We start from the raw sequence: 16,415 nt of genomic DNA, 5'->3' as shown, positions 1-16,415 counted from the left end.
AATGGAGGGTTATGAGCTGTGTAGGAGGGAAGGGTTAGATTGATCAGGGAGTGGTTTATATAGGTCGGTACAATATTGTGGGCCGAAGGCCCCATACTGTGCTGTATTGTGCTGTACTGTTCTATGTTCTATGTGTTTACCTTGCTGAAAGTGTAATTCAACGTACAGTTCAGTGGACTGTTCAGTACTGTCCACTGCCATAGTAAAGACATATTCAATTAATGCTCTTAGTGAGGTTATGTGATACTCCACAGTACAGTTATAAGAACAGCCCAGTATACTACACTGTTGATAAGCATACCTACCATGAGAGTCTGTATTGTTGTGGGCAACGGGCGATTCCACGACTTAAAGAAAGCACAAGCAAACAGAGGGGTGAATCAAGCAAAGAACAGAAAGTGTAAAAGGGAGTCAGGGCAAGATGAGAGAAACAGTGCCAACAGCATACATCAGGACACTCAGTAAATATGACAAAACGCTAAAAGCATGCAGCAGTTATCCAGAACAATTTGATATGTTCTGCAAAATCAGCAACTTTGTGGAGGGTACAGGCAAAAATTCTAAAATCCAAAGTGCATTGGTCCATAACATTAGCATGTAGTGCAGTTGATGATCCCTTTAACGTGGCAGTCAAAAATGAAAGTCACACCTCAAGCCAGCACCATCCGAAATAGTTGAAAGCTGTAGATTTTGGTAGATGCAATGTGCAGGCAATCGGTGATTATATGGTGAATTTGAGGGACCTGGTGACACAGTGCAATATTGGGACATACTTGGACCGAGCACTGAGAGACAGTGTGCGGATTAACTGATTTGAGATACAGGCCACTGCACAGATTAACTTTGAAGGGGCAAATAGGATTGCCATTGTGATGGAAGCGCACTGAATGAAGTGAGAGAGTTTCCCTCAGCCCAAGGCACAGGTATGACAGCACTGTGCAATGTTCTGAGAGCAGCGACAGCAGCATTGACTGGACTTTTAGAACGTAGAACATAGAACAGTACAGCACAGAACAGGCCCTTTGGCCCACAGTCGTGCTGACATTGCTAATCCCTCCTACCTACAGATTGCCCATATCCCTCCATTTTCCTCTCATTCATGTGCCCATCCAAGCCCCTCTTAAAAGCCCCCAATGAATTTGCCTCCACCACCCTATCAGGCAACGCATTCCAGGCATCCACCACTCTCTGAGTAAAAAACTTACCCCTCTCATCTGTTCTGAACCCACCCCCTCTCACCTTAAATGCATGCCCTCTGGTATTGGATCACTCAATAATGGGAAAAAGATATTGCTTGTCTACCCTATCTATGTCCCTCATAATTTTATACACTTCCAACAGATCACCCCTCAGCCTCTGCCGCTCCAGAGAAAAGAGCCCAAGTTTGTCCAGCCTCTCCTGATAGCACATGCCCTCTAATCCAGGCAGCGTCCTAGTAAACCTCCTCTGCACCCTCTCTGAAGCCTCGATGTCCTTCCTCTAGTGAAGTGACCAGAATTGTATGCAATACTCTAAATACGGCCTAACCAGAGTTCTATAGAGATGCATCATAACTTGACTCCTGTACTCAATACCTCGATTAATAAATGCAAGCATTCCATAAGCCTTCTTAACCACCCTGTCTACCTGTGTAGCCACTGTGTAGCCATGGACTTGCACCCCAAGGTCTCTCTGCTCTTCAGCAAAGGGTCTTGCCCTTTTTCTTTTTAACTAATTTTACTGAAGAAATCTCCAGTGGGATAATATGGGATACGTTTAAACCATATATCCGTGGTCAAATTATTTCATATTCTGCTGGATTGAAAAAACAAACTAATAATGAAATATGTACATTAGCTGACAAGATTAAAGAAATTGATAAAATATATTCTGTTACTCCTAATCTGGAGCTTTTTAAAAAGAGAACAGCAACTACAACATAGTTTCTTATTAACATCTTCAATTGAAAATCTACTACTTAAAAACAAAAGTCAATTTTATATACATGGTAACAAATCTGGTAAATTATTAGTCAACCAATTGAAAGCTACTATATCTAAACGTCAGGTCAATAAAATTCGTAAACCAGATGGTACCTACACGATAGATCAAGTTCAAATTAACAAATCCTTTCAAGAATTTTATTCTTCTTTATACCAATCAGAATCCCCTGAGGATCCTACTTTAATACATGAATTTTTAAGAGATTTGAAGATTCCCCAATTATCTTTAAATGAACGTTGTACATTAGATGCTCCCATTTCGGAAGAAGAAATAAAGAAAATAATATTTTCAATGAATTCGGGTAAAGCACTCGGCCCTGACGGATATACATATGTTTTGGTCCTGTCCTCTTTTGGAAAAATATTGGAAAGATATTTTTAACATTATTTCAAATGTATTGAAGATTGATTTACAACCTCACCCTATCACTGCAATTTTTGGTTTACCAAGGACAGAATCTGGCCATCTATCTGCCTCCGCTAACCGTATGATTGCCTTTGTTAAATTAATGGCCAAACAATCCATTTTGCTTAAATGGAAGGATCCAATACCCCCTACTACTTTTCAATGGTTCTCTCAAACTATATCATGTTTAAACTTGGAAAAAATTAGGAGTGGCACTGTTGATCCTTCGCTTAAATTTGAGGAAGTTTGGAGTCCATTTATTCAATATTTTCACATGATATAGATCCCTTTATAATAACCTTTCAATTTAGAGGAACGGAGTTGACGACATGATATTGCTCTGTTTCTATTGAGAAATTTTAGTCCAGTTTTTTTTTCTGTTTTTTTTTTGTTTTTTTTTCTTTAGCTTAGTTTGGTTTGATATATTGTTTATAATTTTTCTTATTGTTTTGGGGATTTTTTTTCTTTCTTTTATATTTTATAATAAATCTTCTTTTATAGTATATTCATTCACTAACAGATCGTTGGATCTACAGATCTTTTTTATACTTTATTGTTCTTTATGATTATCCATGTTATGATTGTTCTCCTGATCTCTTTGTATTACATGTATAAACATTGATATATTAATCTGTATTAATTTGAAAACTGATAAGAAGATTGAAAAAGAAAGGGTCTTGTCCTTAAGACTGTACTGCCTCTTGACATTAGTCCTACCAAGGTGCAACACCTCACATTTATCCTGGTTAAACTCCATCTGCCATTTCTCTGCCCACACCTGCAGCTGATCTATATCACACTGTATCTGTCACCAGTCTTCTAAACTATTCACAACTCCACCAATCTTGGTATCATCTGCAAACTTACTAACCCACCCATCAACATACTCATCCAGGTCATTTATTTCCTTCACAAAACAGCAGAGGTCCCAGCACAGGGACCTGGTCACATTAAAGCCAAGGTCTGTTTCAGTGGGAAAATAACCCAGCCAGGTGGACAGGTAAGGCAGGAAACCCGTCGGTCACACGATTTCATAAGGCCCTGCTATCAATACCAGAGAATTTGGGTCTGCCCATTCAAAATAGTCTGATGAAATAACTGCAATGAAATCGGGCATCTTGCACAAAGTTACAAGAGCTGGAAGAATTTAACAAATATTGAAGGCCTTGAATGTCTCGTAGGCAAGGAAACAAAAATAGAGAGCAAACCCAGAGGAATGCTTTGAACATCACAGAAGTCAATGAAGACAAGGATGAGTGCATGCTAAATGGTATTTACGCCACAGATGGCGAGAGAGGAGAAGACTGCAGTGAATTTAAAACTACCAGCAAGGTAAAGGGTCAGCGTGCTGTAATGAATATTGATACTACACCAGATTACACAGTAATGGGGTAAGACACCTTCAGGCACAATCTTATCCAAGTTCCACTAACTAACAGAAATTTCTTACTGTGCACACTCTCTAGAGAGCCTGAGGAGAGATGAGGTGCAGTGTTGCTGACGACGGCAGGGCAATCGAGCTGGTGATAACTGCTGCAGACTACACCAAAGAACTGACAATTTTGGGAAGGGACTGGATTAGATCACTTGCATAAAGGCCTATTTTATAATTCTCAGCAAAGATATACTTCAATAATGATTCATCTGTGAATAACTAAGGACGTTAAGGATGGTATCAACTTGAAAGGAAGACATATAATGTTGTGAAGATTAGCAGGAAGGTTGGGGGAATCCTAGAAACAGATGTTTGGTGAATAAAAAAAGGATGAGGGAGAAAATAGATTGTGAGAGTAAGCTAACAAGAATAATAAAAACAGCTTCTGCAAATACGTACAAGGGAAGGCAGTAAACCCATAGAGGGTGAGACTAGGGAATTAGGAAATGGAAGAGACTCTGAACATATGTTTTATATCTGTCTTCACTTTAGAAGATACTAATAGCTTTCTAATAATAGGAGAAAATCCAAGGGCACAAGAGAGGGAGGAACAAATACTACCACTGGAGAGAAGGTACTGTACAAGTTGATGGGTCGAAATGTTGAATGTCCTTGGACCCAGGACCTGCAACCTAGGATCTTAAAGGAAGCAACTGTAGAAACAGAGGATGCATTGGGTCCTGGTATTCCAAAGTTACCCCAATTCCGGAAAGATCCCAGCTGTATAATGCTCTACTTCAAGAAATGAGAGAAATAGAAAGATTATAGACCAGTTAGCCTGACATCTGGCATTGGAAAAATGCTGGAATCCTTTATTATGGCATTAGCGGTGGGACACTTATAAAAACAGAGTCAACATGAATTTTTTTCTATTTGTCACATTTATTAGAGTTCTTGGTGGATGTATAAAGCAGGCTGAGTAAAGGGGAACCAGTAAGTGTAATGTATTTGGTTTTCCAGAAGGCGTTTGAGAAGGTGACATATTAAGGTTCCTAAATAATGTGAGGGCTCATGGCATTGGAGGTAATATATTAGTACAGTTGTCTTAACAAACAGAAAAAAATAGTTGGGATAATAGATACTTTTCAGGTTAGCAACCTGTGATTACTGAGGTGTCACAGGGAGCATTGCTGGGGCCTCAGTAATATTAATACTAAGATGAAGGGACTAAGTGTACTGAAGCCAAATTTGCTGATGATACAGTGGTAGGCGGGCAAGTAACTGTGAGGGAGATGGAAAGCGTCTGAAAAGGGAGATAGGTACGTTAAGCAACTGACCAAAATTCCAGCAGGGGGATTACAATGTAAAGTTATCCACTTCAGTAGGAAGATTATAAAAGCAAACTATTGTTTAAATGGAGAGTACTGTTTAAATACAGAAAAACTGGTGCGAGGAAAGTGGATGTCTTCATGCATGAAATGCACACGGATAACACACAGGGATAGCATGTAAATCAAATGCTGGCTTTTTTGGAAGAGGGCGCAGTGAATTGTAATTATTTATTTATATTTGGATCTGGGCGCCGCTGACCAGGCCAACATTTATTGCCTCTCACTAATTGCCCCTGTGGTGGTGGTGAGTCACCTTCCTGAACTGCTGCAGACCTTCTGGGGAAGGTGCTCCCACGGTGTTAGGTGGGGAATTCCTGGATGCAGGGCGGGCTATGATGAGGGACTACAATACGTTTCCATATCAGGAGATTGTGGGACTGTGCGGTGAACCTGTAGGTAGTGCTGTTCCCATGCACCTACACTCTGTCCACCATGACTATCTGGAGCTTCTGGTTGCTGTCCATTTTGACTCTCCTCCTCATTCCCACACCGATCTGTCTGTCCTCAGCCTCCTCCACTGCCAGGGTGAGGCTAAACGTAAACCAGAGGAACAGCACCTCATATTCCTCCTGGGTATCTACAACCCGACGGCATGGACATGGAATTCTCCATTTTCAGGTAACCTGCAGCCCCTCTGCTCCTTCCTCTCTCATTCTGTTCCACCCAGCCCCTCAAACACAACCCTCTTTTTTCCAATGCCCCTGACCTTCCCCTCACTCCCAGTTTCTTTCCCCTCTCCCACCTGGTTCCACCTGCCTATCACCCACACACCCAACCCACTGGGTTCCCATCCCCTCCTCTACTGTTCCCATCTTCCTGCCATCCCTCCCTTGTCTGGTTCCACACCTCCTTGCTCTCCTAGCAGATTCCAGAATCTGCAGCCCATTGTTGTCTCCACCTACCACCTCCCAGCCTCTGTCACTATCCCCACCCTTACCTCTCCCACCTGGCTCCATCTGCCCGTCAACCCAGATCCACCTATCGCCAGCCAGCTCCTGCCTCACCCCTCCCCCTCACCTCCTTATACTGGCTATCTCCCCTTTCCACTCGCAGTCCTGATGCAGGGTCTTGACCCGAAATGTCGACCATCCTTCTGCCTCCACAGATGCTGCCTGACCAGCTGAGTTCCGCCAGCAGTTTGTTTTTGCACGTGTCCTTCTTGGTTGGAGAGGTCACAGGTTTGGAAGGTTTTGACTGAGTAGCCTGGGTTAGTAGCATCATTTTGTAGATGGTACACACTGCAGCCACTGTGCGCTGCTGGTAGAGGGAATTGTTGTTTTGGGTGTTAGAATGGATGCCAATGAAAATGACTGCTTTGTCCTAGGTAGTGTTGAGCTTCTTCAGAGTTGTTGGTGCTACATAGAACACAGAACAGTACAGCATGGAACAGGCCCTTTGTCCCACAATGTTGTGCTGATCTAATTAAATTAGTAATAAAATGCCCAACTAAACTAAACCTTTGTGCCTAATTATCCGTATTCTTACATTTCTCACACATTCACGTGCCTATCTGAGAGCCTCTTGAATGCCCCTATCGTATCTGTCTCCACCACCACGCCAGGCAGCACATTCCAGGCACCCATCACTCTCTGTGTAAAAAAACTTGCCCCGCACATCTCCTTTGAACTTACCCCCATCACCTTAAATGCATGCCCTCGGGTATTAGACATTTCAACCCTGGGAAAAAGATACCGGCTGCCTACTCTATCTATGCCTCTCATAATCTTACAAACCTCATCAGATCTCCCCTCATCATCTGCCGCTCCAGAGAAAATAACCCAAGTTTGTCCAACCTCTCCTTATAGCACATGCCCTCTAATCCAGGCAGCATCCTGGTAAACCTCTTCTGCACCCTCTCCAAAGCCTCCACATCCTTCTTATAATGGGGCGACCAGAACTTAATGCAATACTCCAGATGTGGCCTAACCAGATTTAAAGCTGCTACATAACTTCCTGACTCTTGAACTCAATGCCTCAACTAATGAAGGCAAGCACGCCACACGCCTTCTTTACTGCCCTATCAACCTGCGTAGCCACCTTCAGGGAGCTATGAACTTGGACCCCAAGATCCCTCTGCTCATCAACACTGTTAAGGGTCCTGCCATTAACAGTGTACTATCTCCTTACATTTGATCTCCCAAGGTGCAACACTTGACAGGGTTAAACTTCATCTGTCATTTCTCCGCCCATATCTGCAACTGATCTATATCCTGCTGTAGCCTATATCCCAATCATGTCATTGTTCGTTGTCATTGTTTTGTTCTTTGAAGGAGCTTGCTTTGTGGAAACTGTTAATCACTTTCCCTACATTATAATAGTGACTTTAGATTTATTCTTCTATAGGATGTGGCTATTGTTGGCAAGGCCAGCATCTATTACTCATCCCTAACTGGCCTTTCAGTGGAGGTGATGAGCCATCTCAAATCGCTCCAGTCCTTCTGGGATTCCCGTGGAGATGTCAGTGGTGAGTTCCAGGAGTTCGAACAGTAAAGGAACAACAAAATTTTTACATATCACCATGTGTAGCTTACAGGTGAATGCGCATATGGTGGCATTCCTACACCATTATCCTTCTGGCTGTAGGAGTAGCCTAGGCAAATGACGGCAGTGCATCAAACAATCTGCTGGAGGAACTCAGCGGGTCATGCAGCATCTGTGGGTGGAAAGGAATTGTCGACGTTTTGGGTCAAGACCCTGCATCATTTTGCAGTTGGGATCTGCTTCGATGCTGGGCCTCCTTGCATTGGGAATGTGGGACATCTGTGATCCTCTGAATCCATAGCACAGCTCACTACTATTCTATGAAGCGTATCTACACTCATTCCTGTATTTTTATAATAAACATATTGAAGGTAACTCTGCTGTGCAGCAAAAAGAAGTTTAAAAAACACTTTGCCTTAAACAATCTTTCCAACCACATGGAAAGATGTTATTAAACTAGAAAGAGCGCAGAAAAGATTTACCAGGATGTTACAAGGGGAGGTTGCATAGACTAGGACTTTATTCCCGGAATGGAGGAGATTGAGGGGTGACCTGATAGAGGTGTATAAGATCCTGAGGGGCACAGACAGGGTGAAAGCACAGAGTCTTTTCCCCAGCGAGGGGGAGCTAAAAACAAGAGGGCAAAGGTTTAATACCAGAGGCGAGAGATTTAAAAGGGACATCAGGGGTAGCTTCTTCACGCAAAGGGTGGTGCGTATTTGGAATGAGCTGCCAGAAATAGTGGTTGAATCGGGCACATTAGCAACGTTTGAAAGATATCTAGATAAGTACATGGATAGAAGAGGTTTAGAGGGCTCTGGGCCAAACATGGGCAGATGGGACTAGCTCACTGGGCAACACAGTCGGCATGGACCAGTTGGACCGAATGGACTCTATGGAGACCTGTGGTTTTTGTACCTAGTGATTTGCTATTAGAAGGCAAATAAGCCTTAAGGAACTACCACCATCAATCCCGATGGCCCATGGTGAAGGCAGCACCTGGGTTTAATCATGCCAGAGATCAGAAAGATGTTCTTGTGAGCTTGCCTGTCTTAACCATGGCACCAGGTGCATACTACAATTGGCCTCAACACTCCCTGACAAGTAGGTGGAAAGTGAAGCCAACCAAGGTTTCCTACTGCTGAGTATCAGCCAGCTAAGTCTGCCAGAGAGTGCAGGTGTGTGGGCACCGTGTATGGAAAGCATTGTTCCCAGCTGTGCTACACAGCGCAATCCTACAACCTGGCAATGCACTGTGCTTAGGCCAGACTGAAAGAATGGCCATTTGGGAAAGTTACCAGACCACTCCTGGTGCTTTGGCACTGTAACCCACAACGTGGCTGTCTTTTGGGTAGGGAACTGTTAGTAGGAATTGGGAAAAAAAAGTAAAGACAACAATGATATCTTAATTTCTTTTAAGATCAGCAGATCGCCATAAATCCCTGCTTAAGAAAGGAAGAATACAGAAACCAGGGAACTATAGATCAGTTAGTCAGACATTATTAGTCAGGAAAATGCTCAAATTTGTTATTAAAGATGCAGCAACAGGGCACTTAAACAATAATAATAAAGAACAAAGAAAGTAGGAGCAGGAGTCATTCACTCTTTGAGTGTGCTCTGCCATTCAATATGATCATGGCTGATCTTTTATCTCATTACTATATTCCTGTTCTCCCCCTGTCTGCCTCAATACATTCTGTGCATGGAAGTCTATTTCCTTCTGTTATTGGTTTTTAATGTCACATGGACTGAGATAAAAGCTTTTGTTTGTGTGCCATCCAGTCAGATCATGCCTTACGTAAGTACATCGAGGTAATAAAAAGAAAAACAGAATGCAGAACATGGTGTAGCAGCTACAGAGAAAGTGCAGTGCAGGTAGACAAATAAAGTGCAAAGGCCACGACGAGGGATATCAAGAGTTCATCTTTAGCTTATGAGATGTCTGTTGAAGAGTCTGATAACATAGAACATAGAACACTACAGCACAGTACAGGCCCGTTGGCCCACAATGTTGTGCCGACATTTTATCCTGCTCTAAGATCTATCAATCCCTTCCCTCCCACATAGCCCCCTATTTTTCTATCATACACGTGTCTATCTAAGAGTCTCTTAAATGTCCCTAATGTATCTGCCCCCACAACCTCTGCCGGCAGTGCGTTCCACGCACCCACCACTCTCTGTGTAAAAAACTTACCCCTGACATCCTCCTTATACCTTCCTCCAATCACCTTAAAATTACGTCCCCTCATGTTAGCCAATGTTGCCCTAGGAAAAAGTCTCTGACTGTCCACTCGATCTATGCCTCATCATCTTGTACACTTCAGCGGGATGAAAGCTGTTCTTGAGCCTGGTGGTACACGTTCTCAAGCTTTTGTATCTTCTGCCCAATGGTGGGGAAGAGAGAATTACTGGGGTGGGAGGGGTCCTTGATTATGCTGACTGCTTTCCCAAGGCTGCTGGAAGTGTAGATGGAGTCAGTGGAGGGGAGGCTAGTTTTCGTGATGGGCTGGACTGCGTTCACAACACTCTTCAATTTCTTGGGGTCTTGGGCAGACCAGTTGCCATACCAAGCTGTGATGCATCTAGATAGGATGCTTTCTATGGTGCATCTATAAAGAGTTGGTAAGAGTTTTTGGGAACACGCTGAATTTCCTGAGCCTTTTGAGGAAGTAGAGCCGCTGGTGCACTTTCTTGGCCATAGTGTCCACATGGCTGGACCAGGACAAATTGCTGGTGATATTTATATCTAGGAACCCGAAGCTCTCAACCAGCTGCACCTCAGCACCATTGACACAGACAAAATATTCAGTGATTTGGCCTCCACAGCCTTTCGTGGTAGAGAAAATGACAGGTTCACCATCTTCTGGGTGAAGAACCTTCTCCGCATCTCAGTCCTAAACGTCTTGCAATAGAGGGGGGTGTGAAGAAGGTTCAACAGATACTGGAATAATGGTTTGAATATATAAGGAGAGATTAACCAGACTGTGTTCTCTTAGAAGAATGAGAGGTGATCCATTGAAATGTGTTACTGGGCTTGACAGGGATGGGGTGGATTCGAGGATGAAGTCTCTCCTGGGGTATCTGACACCGGGACTCATGGTCTCAAAGTAAGAAGTTGACCATCCAGTGGCATAGTGTCACAGCTAGTGGAGCTGTGACCTCACACTCCAGAGACCTGGCTTCAATCCTGACCTCCTGCCTACTGCATAAACCAGCCTCCCCTCCATTGACTCTGTCTACACTTCCTGCTGCCTCGGGAAAGCAGCCAGCACAATCAAGAACCCCTCCCACCCCAGTCATTCTCTCTTCTCCCCTCTCTCGTCAGGGAGAAGATACAAAAGGTTGAGAACTCTTAGCAGTGTGGAGGAACAGAGGAATCTTGGGATCCACATCCATTGATCCCTCAAGGTTGTCACACAGGTTGATAGGGTTGTTAAGAAGGCGTAAGGTGTGTTGGCCTTCATTAGTCGGGGTATTGAGTTCAAGAGCCTCTAGGTAATGTTGCAGCTCTACAGAACTCTAGTTAGACCACACTTGGAGTATTGTGTTCAGACTGGTCGCCTCATTGTAGGAAGGATGTGGAAGTTTTAGAGAGGGTGCAGACGTGACAGGATGCTGCCTGGATTGGAGAGCATGTCTTATGAGGATAGGGTGAGCGAGCTAGGGCTTTTCTCTTTGGAGCAAAGGAGGATGAGGGGTGACTCGATAGAGTGTACAAGATGATAGAGTGTACAGTCAGAGACTTTTTCCCAGGGCAAAAATGGCTAACACGAGTGGGCATAATTTTAAGGTGATTGGAGGAAAGCACGGGGGGATGCCAGAGGTAAGTTTTTTGCACAGAGAGTGGTGGGTGCGTGGAACGCACTGCCAGCAGAGATTGTGGGGGCAGATACATTAGGGACATTTAAGAGACTCTTGCAAAGCCACATGAATCATAGAAAAATGGAGGGTTATGTGGGAGGGAAGGATTAGACATTAGAGCAGGATAAAATGTCAGCACAACATTGTGGGCCGAAAGGCCTGTACTCTGCTGTAATGTTCTATGTTCTGACATGCACCACCAGGCTAAGGTACAGCTTCTATCCCGCTGTTATAAGACTCTTGAACGGACCTCTTATATAATAAAGATGAACTCTTGATCTCTCAATCCAGCTCATCATGGCCCTTGCACTTTATTTGTCTCCCTGCGCTGCACTTTTTTCTGTAGCTGTAAGACTACATTCTGCATTTTGTTTTGTTATCCTTTTCACTACCTCGATGTACTTATGTATGGAATGATCTGTCTGGATGGCAAAAGCTTTCCACTGTATCTCAGTACATGAGGCAATAATAAACCAATTACCAATGCTGCCCAGGTGCAATTTGCACGTTCTTATCACAAAGCTGATGCACACAGCAGAATTGATAGATGGAACATTTTTCAGGAAAGATATTAACGATTAATTCCGTCTACGTGTAATATCGCACTTCTCTATTTCAATCCACCCACTTACTCTTATTATCCTCATTTTAAACTGACACCCCCAGCTACTTGAGCCCCTTAACACAGTGACGGACCAACCACATGGAGAACTTTCAGTGATTCACTTCACTATCTTGAAAACTACCATTTTAAAGTCTCTTTCCCAAAGAAAACAAACTAAATGTCTTTAATTCATTCTCAAACGGATACTTGAAACCATTGGTAGGAAAAGTTTAAAAAAAGTATGTTTTCAATGAAGGCAAGTGCTTGGAGAGTGATGGCATTAGAAGGGACCTGAGTGTACATGAAACACAAAGCTAATATGCAGTGGGTAGTTAGTTAAAACAAATGGTATGTTAGCCTTTATTATGATATATTGGAGTACAAAGGAAGGACAAGTTCCTGCAATGATATAGGGAGCTAACTGGAGAATTTTGCACGGTTTTAGTCTCCACACCCAACAAAAGATAGAGTTAGAGGAAATGAAACTTCAGTTGACTAGATTGGTTCCTGGTATTGAGGGATGGTTCAATTACCTCAATGAAACAACAAAAAAAATCTCTCAAGGCATTTAATGCTTTGCCTTGGCTGGGAAGGCAGAACTAGAACGAACATATTAAAAAAACCTGTTGATGCTGGAAATCTGAAACAAAAACGGAAAATGCTGCAAGTACTCAGCAGGTCAAGTAAGCCATCTGTGGAAAGAGAAACAAGGGTTAATGTTTCAGGTCAGAGACCTTTCATCAGAACTGGGGACCACAAGAATAAGGCCTGAGGATTAAATTCCTTCACTCAAAAAGGGCCTATTTCCACGCTGTTTGACCCTCTGACTATAACAGAAGTTGGCCATCCAGCCTTCCAACTTGTTCCACTGTTCATGGGGAGGGGAATGGCAGAGGGGAACGGGCATCGGTGGAGATGGAAGAGTGAACAAGTCACTGAGGGGATGGTTCTCTTGGAACACAAAAGACTGGCAGTGAGAGGAAGATGTTCCTGGTGGTGGCATCATGTAGGAAGTCTCAGAAATTACAGAGGATGATTCATTGAAATTGGAGGCATGTGGGGTGGAAGGTGAGAAAGAGGCACCCTAATTTTATACTGGGTTGGAGGACTTGGGATGAAAACAAAAGTATGATTGACAGCACTGCCAGCTACAGTCATGACTTAGAAAACACAACACCACCAACAGACACGTCCTCACCTCTCAGCACTCTGAAGGGATTGTTCCCTCTGTGACGCTCTGGTCTACTCTTTTGTGTCCACTGGTACATCTACACAGTATCTTCCTGTGCAACCACAGGAGATGTAGCACTGTTCTTTTAATTCCTCCCTTCCTGCCATCCAGGGACCCAAATATTCCTTCCAGGTCAAGCAGGGATGTATATACACCTCTTCCAAGCTAATACACTAGTGTGGTCATTGGGGAACCCAAGTGCAAATTGTAAGTTCACTTTGAAGAATACCCCAATTCAGCTGCAAGGTGACCCCAGGTTTACAGATAATCAGTCTCTGTTCTGTTCATTTTTGGGGATCTGGACGTGATTGGCAAGGACAACATTTATTGCCCATCGCTACTGCCCTTGAGAAGATGCTGATAAGCTGGCTGCCTTCTTGAACTGCTGCAGTCCTTCTGGTGAAGTGTTGTTGGGGAGACTCTTTAAACCACCGCCATGCCCAACAGCTCGGGGAGCTGGAGGGGAGACGTCTAGGTGACTCTGTTTGAGGGTGAGGGGATCCAGGATTTAGAACTAGCCACTATAAAAAACTGATTGTGAATAAATATTAGCAAGGACACCAGAAGAACTCCTCCGCATCCTTGCTTGAAATAATATCACGTGATATTTTACCTTCATTTGCGAGTTAAAATGTTTAATGTGTATTGTATAAGAGACAACTTTGACTGTACAGCACACACTCAGGATACAAAGTGGCACTCAAATCCACAAACCTCTGAGAGTGCTACAACCAAGCCACAGCAGACATAAAAGCACATGTCAAGAACACTGTGCAGACTAATTGGACAAAATTACAGGGAAATCAAACTCCTTTACAACAGTGAAATGGTTAAGCTTTTAATTTTGGGCTAGTCCTGGACCACTGTGCTGTAAGCATGCAAAGATGTTAAACAATGACTACCTGAAAGGCTTTTCCTTCTTCAAGGACAAGGGACAAAATTGATTTTAACATTCAGTCAAGGGGTCCCAGACAGCTGAAGCCCATTGATTTTTCATTGTTGTACAGATCACAATTTCAATGAGAAAAATGGAGTACCCAGTATGAAATTGGATCTTAGAACAAAGGACAGAACCACAGTCAGAAACAATAGATCCCCTTTGAATTTGCTTCTGAAATAGTCTCACATTTACCAGTTACAAGTTATGGTAAAAATTTAAAAATAGGTTTTGCATTCCAAGTACCGCCTTCTCAGCATCGAAAAGCAGACCTTGCCATTTTAGGTTCCAGTTCAAATCTCAACATATGTTGTAAGGTTTAAATTCTAAAAAAAGGCAAAAACGTCCTAGCGCGGCACAATACGGTCAAAATTTACAAATGTCATGCTCTTCATTTTGAATAAATAACCAATGGAATAATTTCAAAGACACTCCTCAGTCATCCTATCAGCTAAAACTGAGAGAGCAGATGGGCAAAGTATAGCCTTTGCCAAAACGCCAGCATTTCCTCTTCGTTACCCAAAGGACCGTTTGCAGAAGAAACGAGTCACTGATTTCAACTTCCACAGCTTGAGACTTGACCATCCCAGTGCAGTCCTGGCCAGCATCCCATCCTCTACTCTGTGTAAACTTAACCTCATCCAAAACATTATTGCCCATGTCCTAACTTGCTCCAAATCCCACTTGGAGCAAGTTAGGACATGGGAGACCCCAAAGCTTCTACCCTTAAAAACACAGGGGCTCTCAGTTAAAATTCCTATTCTTGTTCTAACATACTTCCATGACCTTGCACCCCCCTCCTTCTGTAATTTCCCACCCCCATTACCCAGCAAAATCGCTTCACTCTTTAAATTCTGGCCTCCAGGGATCCTAATTTTTGATCTTCCACCATTGGCAGCCACGTCAACTCTTAAACTTATCCCTCTTTATTTCTCTCAGGACACTCCTTAAAAGCTGCCTCTTTAGCTAAGATTGTATTTATCTACTTGGTCCTCAACCGGTGACCACCATGGAGGAACTTCCTTCACCAAGCTAAGTTCTGCAGAGTGCCAGATGTAATGTGTTGGTGCTACTGACATCTATCACAGGGTGAGCACATCAGTGATAGTACTAGAACATAGAACAGGCCCTTCATCCCATCACATCTGTGCCAACCATGATGTCAGTTTAACTAATCCCATCTACCTGCAAATGATCCATATCCCTCTATTCCCTGCCTCTCCAAATGCCTCTTAAACATTGCCATTGTATTTGCTTCTACCAACTCCTCCCCTAGCAGCACATTTCAGGCACCTGTGTAAAAAAACTTACCTTGCACGCCTCTTTTAAACTTTCCCCCTCTCACCTTAAAGCTATGCCTCTAGTATTTGACATCTTTGCCCTGGGAAAAAGACCCTGACTATCTGCCCTATCTATGCATCTCATTATTTTCTACACTCCTATCCAGTTGCTCCTCAGCCTCTGATTCAGCAGAGAAAACTATTCATGTTTGTCCATTGTCTTAAAAACAGATAACATTGGCTATTCTCCAGTATTCTGGGACTTTGCCTGCAGCTAAAGAGAATACAAAGATCTCTGTCAAGGCCTCAGCAATCTCCTCTCTTGCCTCCTTCAGTATCTTGGGATAGATTCTATCACGCCTTGGGGACTTATCCACCTTAATGTTTTTCAAGACACCCAACACCTTCTCTTTCTTAATATCCACTTGCCCTGGAATGTTAACATATCCCTCCCTGATCTCACCATCACCTAAGTCCTTCTCCTTGGTGAATACCGATGCAAAGTACTCATTTAGGACCTCACCCACTTCCTCTGGCTCCTGGCATAAATTCCCTCCTTTGTCCTTGAGTAGACCAACCCTTTCCCTAGCTACCCTCTTGCTTTCAATATGTGTATAAAATGCCTCAGGATTCTCCTTAATCCTACTTGCCAAGGACATTTCATGGCCCATTTTAATGCTGGTCCTGAACTCTTAGCAGCTGGCCTTTAGAAGACTCCCACATGTCAGATGTGGATTTACCTCCAAGCAGCCGCTCCTAGTCTCCTTCCTTGGTGCTAAGGTCTTGCACTCTGTAGGGAACTCTCTCCCAGCCTCTAATGGAAGCCATGCATTGGAAGCTGTTGGCACAGATACTATCCAGGCACCA

At 43.4% G+C, this 16,415-nt stretch overlaps 1 protein-coding gene across 3 annotated transcripts in view; it reads right to left on the bottom strand.

Annotated features, from left to right (window-relative positions):
- arhgap39 (Rho GTPase activating protein 39) overlaps window positions 1–16,415 on the bottom strand; it is a 445,463-nt gene that overhangs the window by 103,260 nt on the left and 325,788 nt on the right. The window lies entirely within an intron of this gene.

Source organism: Pristis pectinata, chromosome 5, assembly GCF_009764475.1.
Source record: "Pristis pectinata isolate sPriPec2 chromosome 5, sPriPec2.1.pri, whole genome shotgun sequence".
NCBI lineage: Eukaryota > Metazoa > Chordata > Chondrichthyes > Rhinopristiformes > Pristidae > Pristis > Pristis pectinata.
Note: the sequence above shows the minus strand (reverse complement) of the source record. Positions and strands in the feature narration are given on the sequence as shown.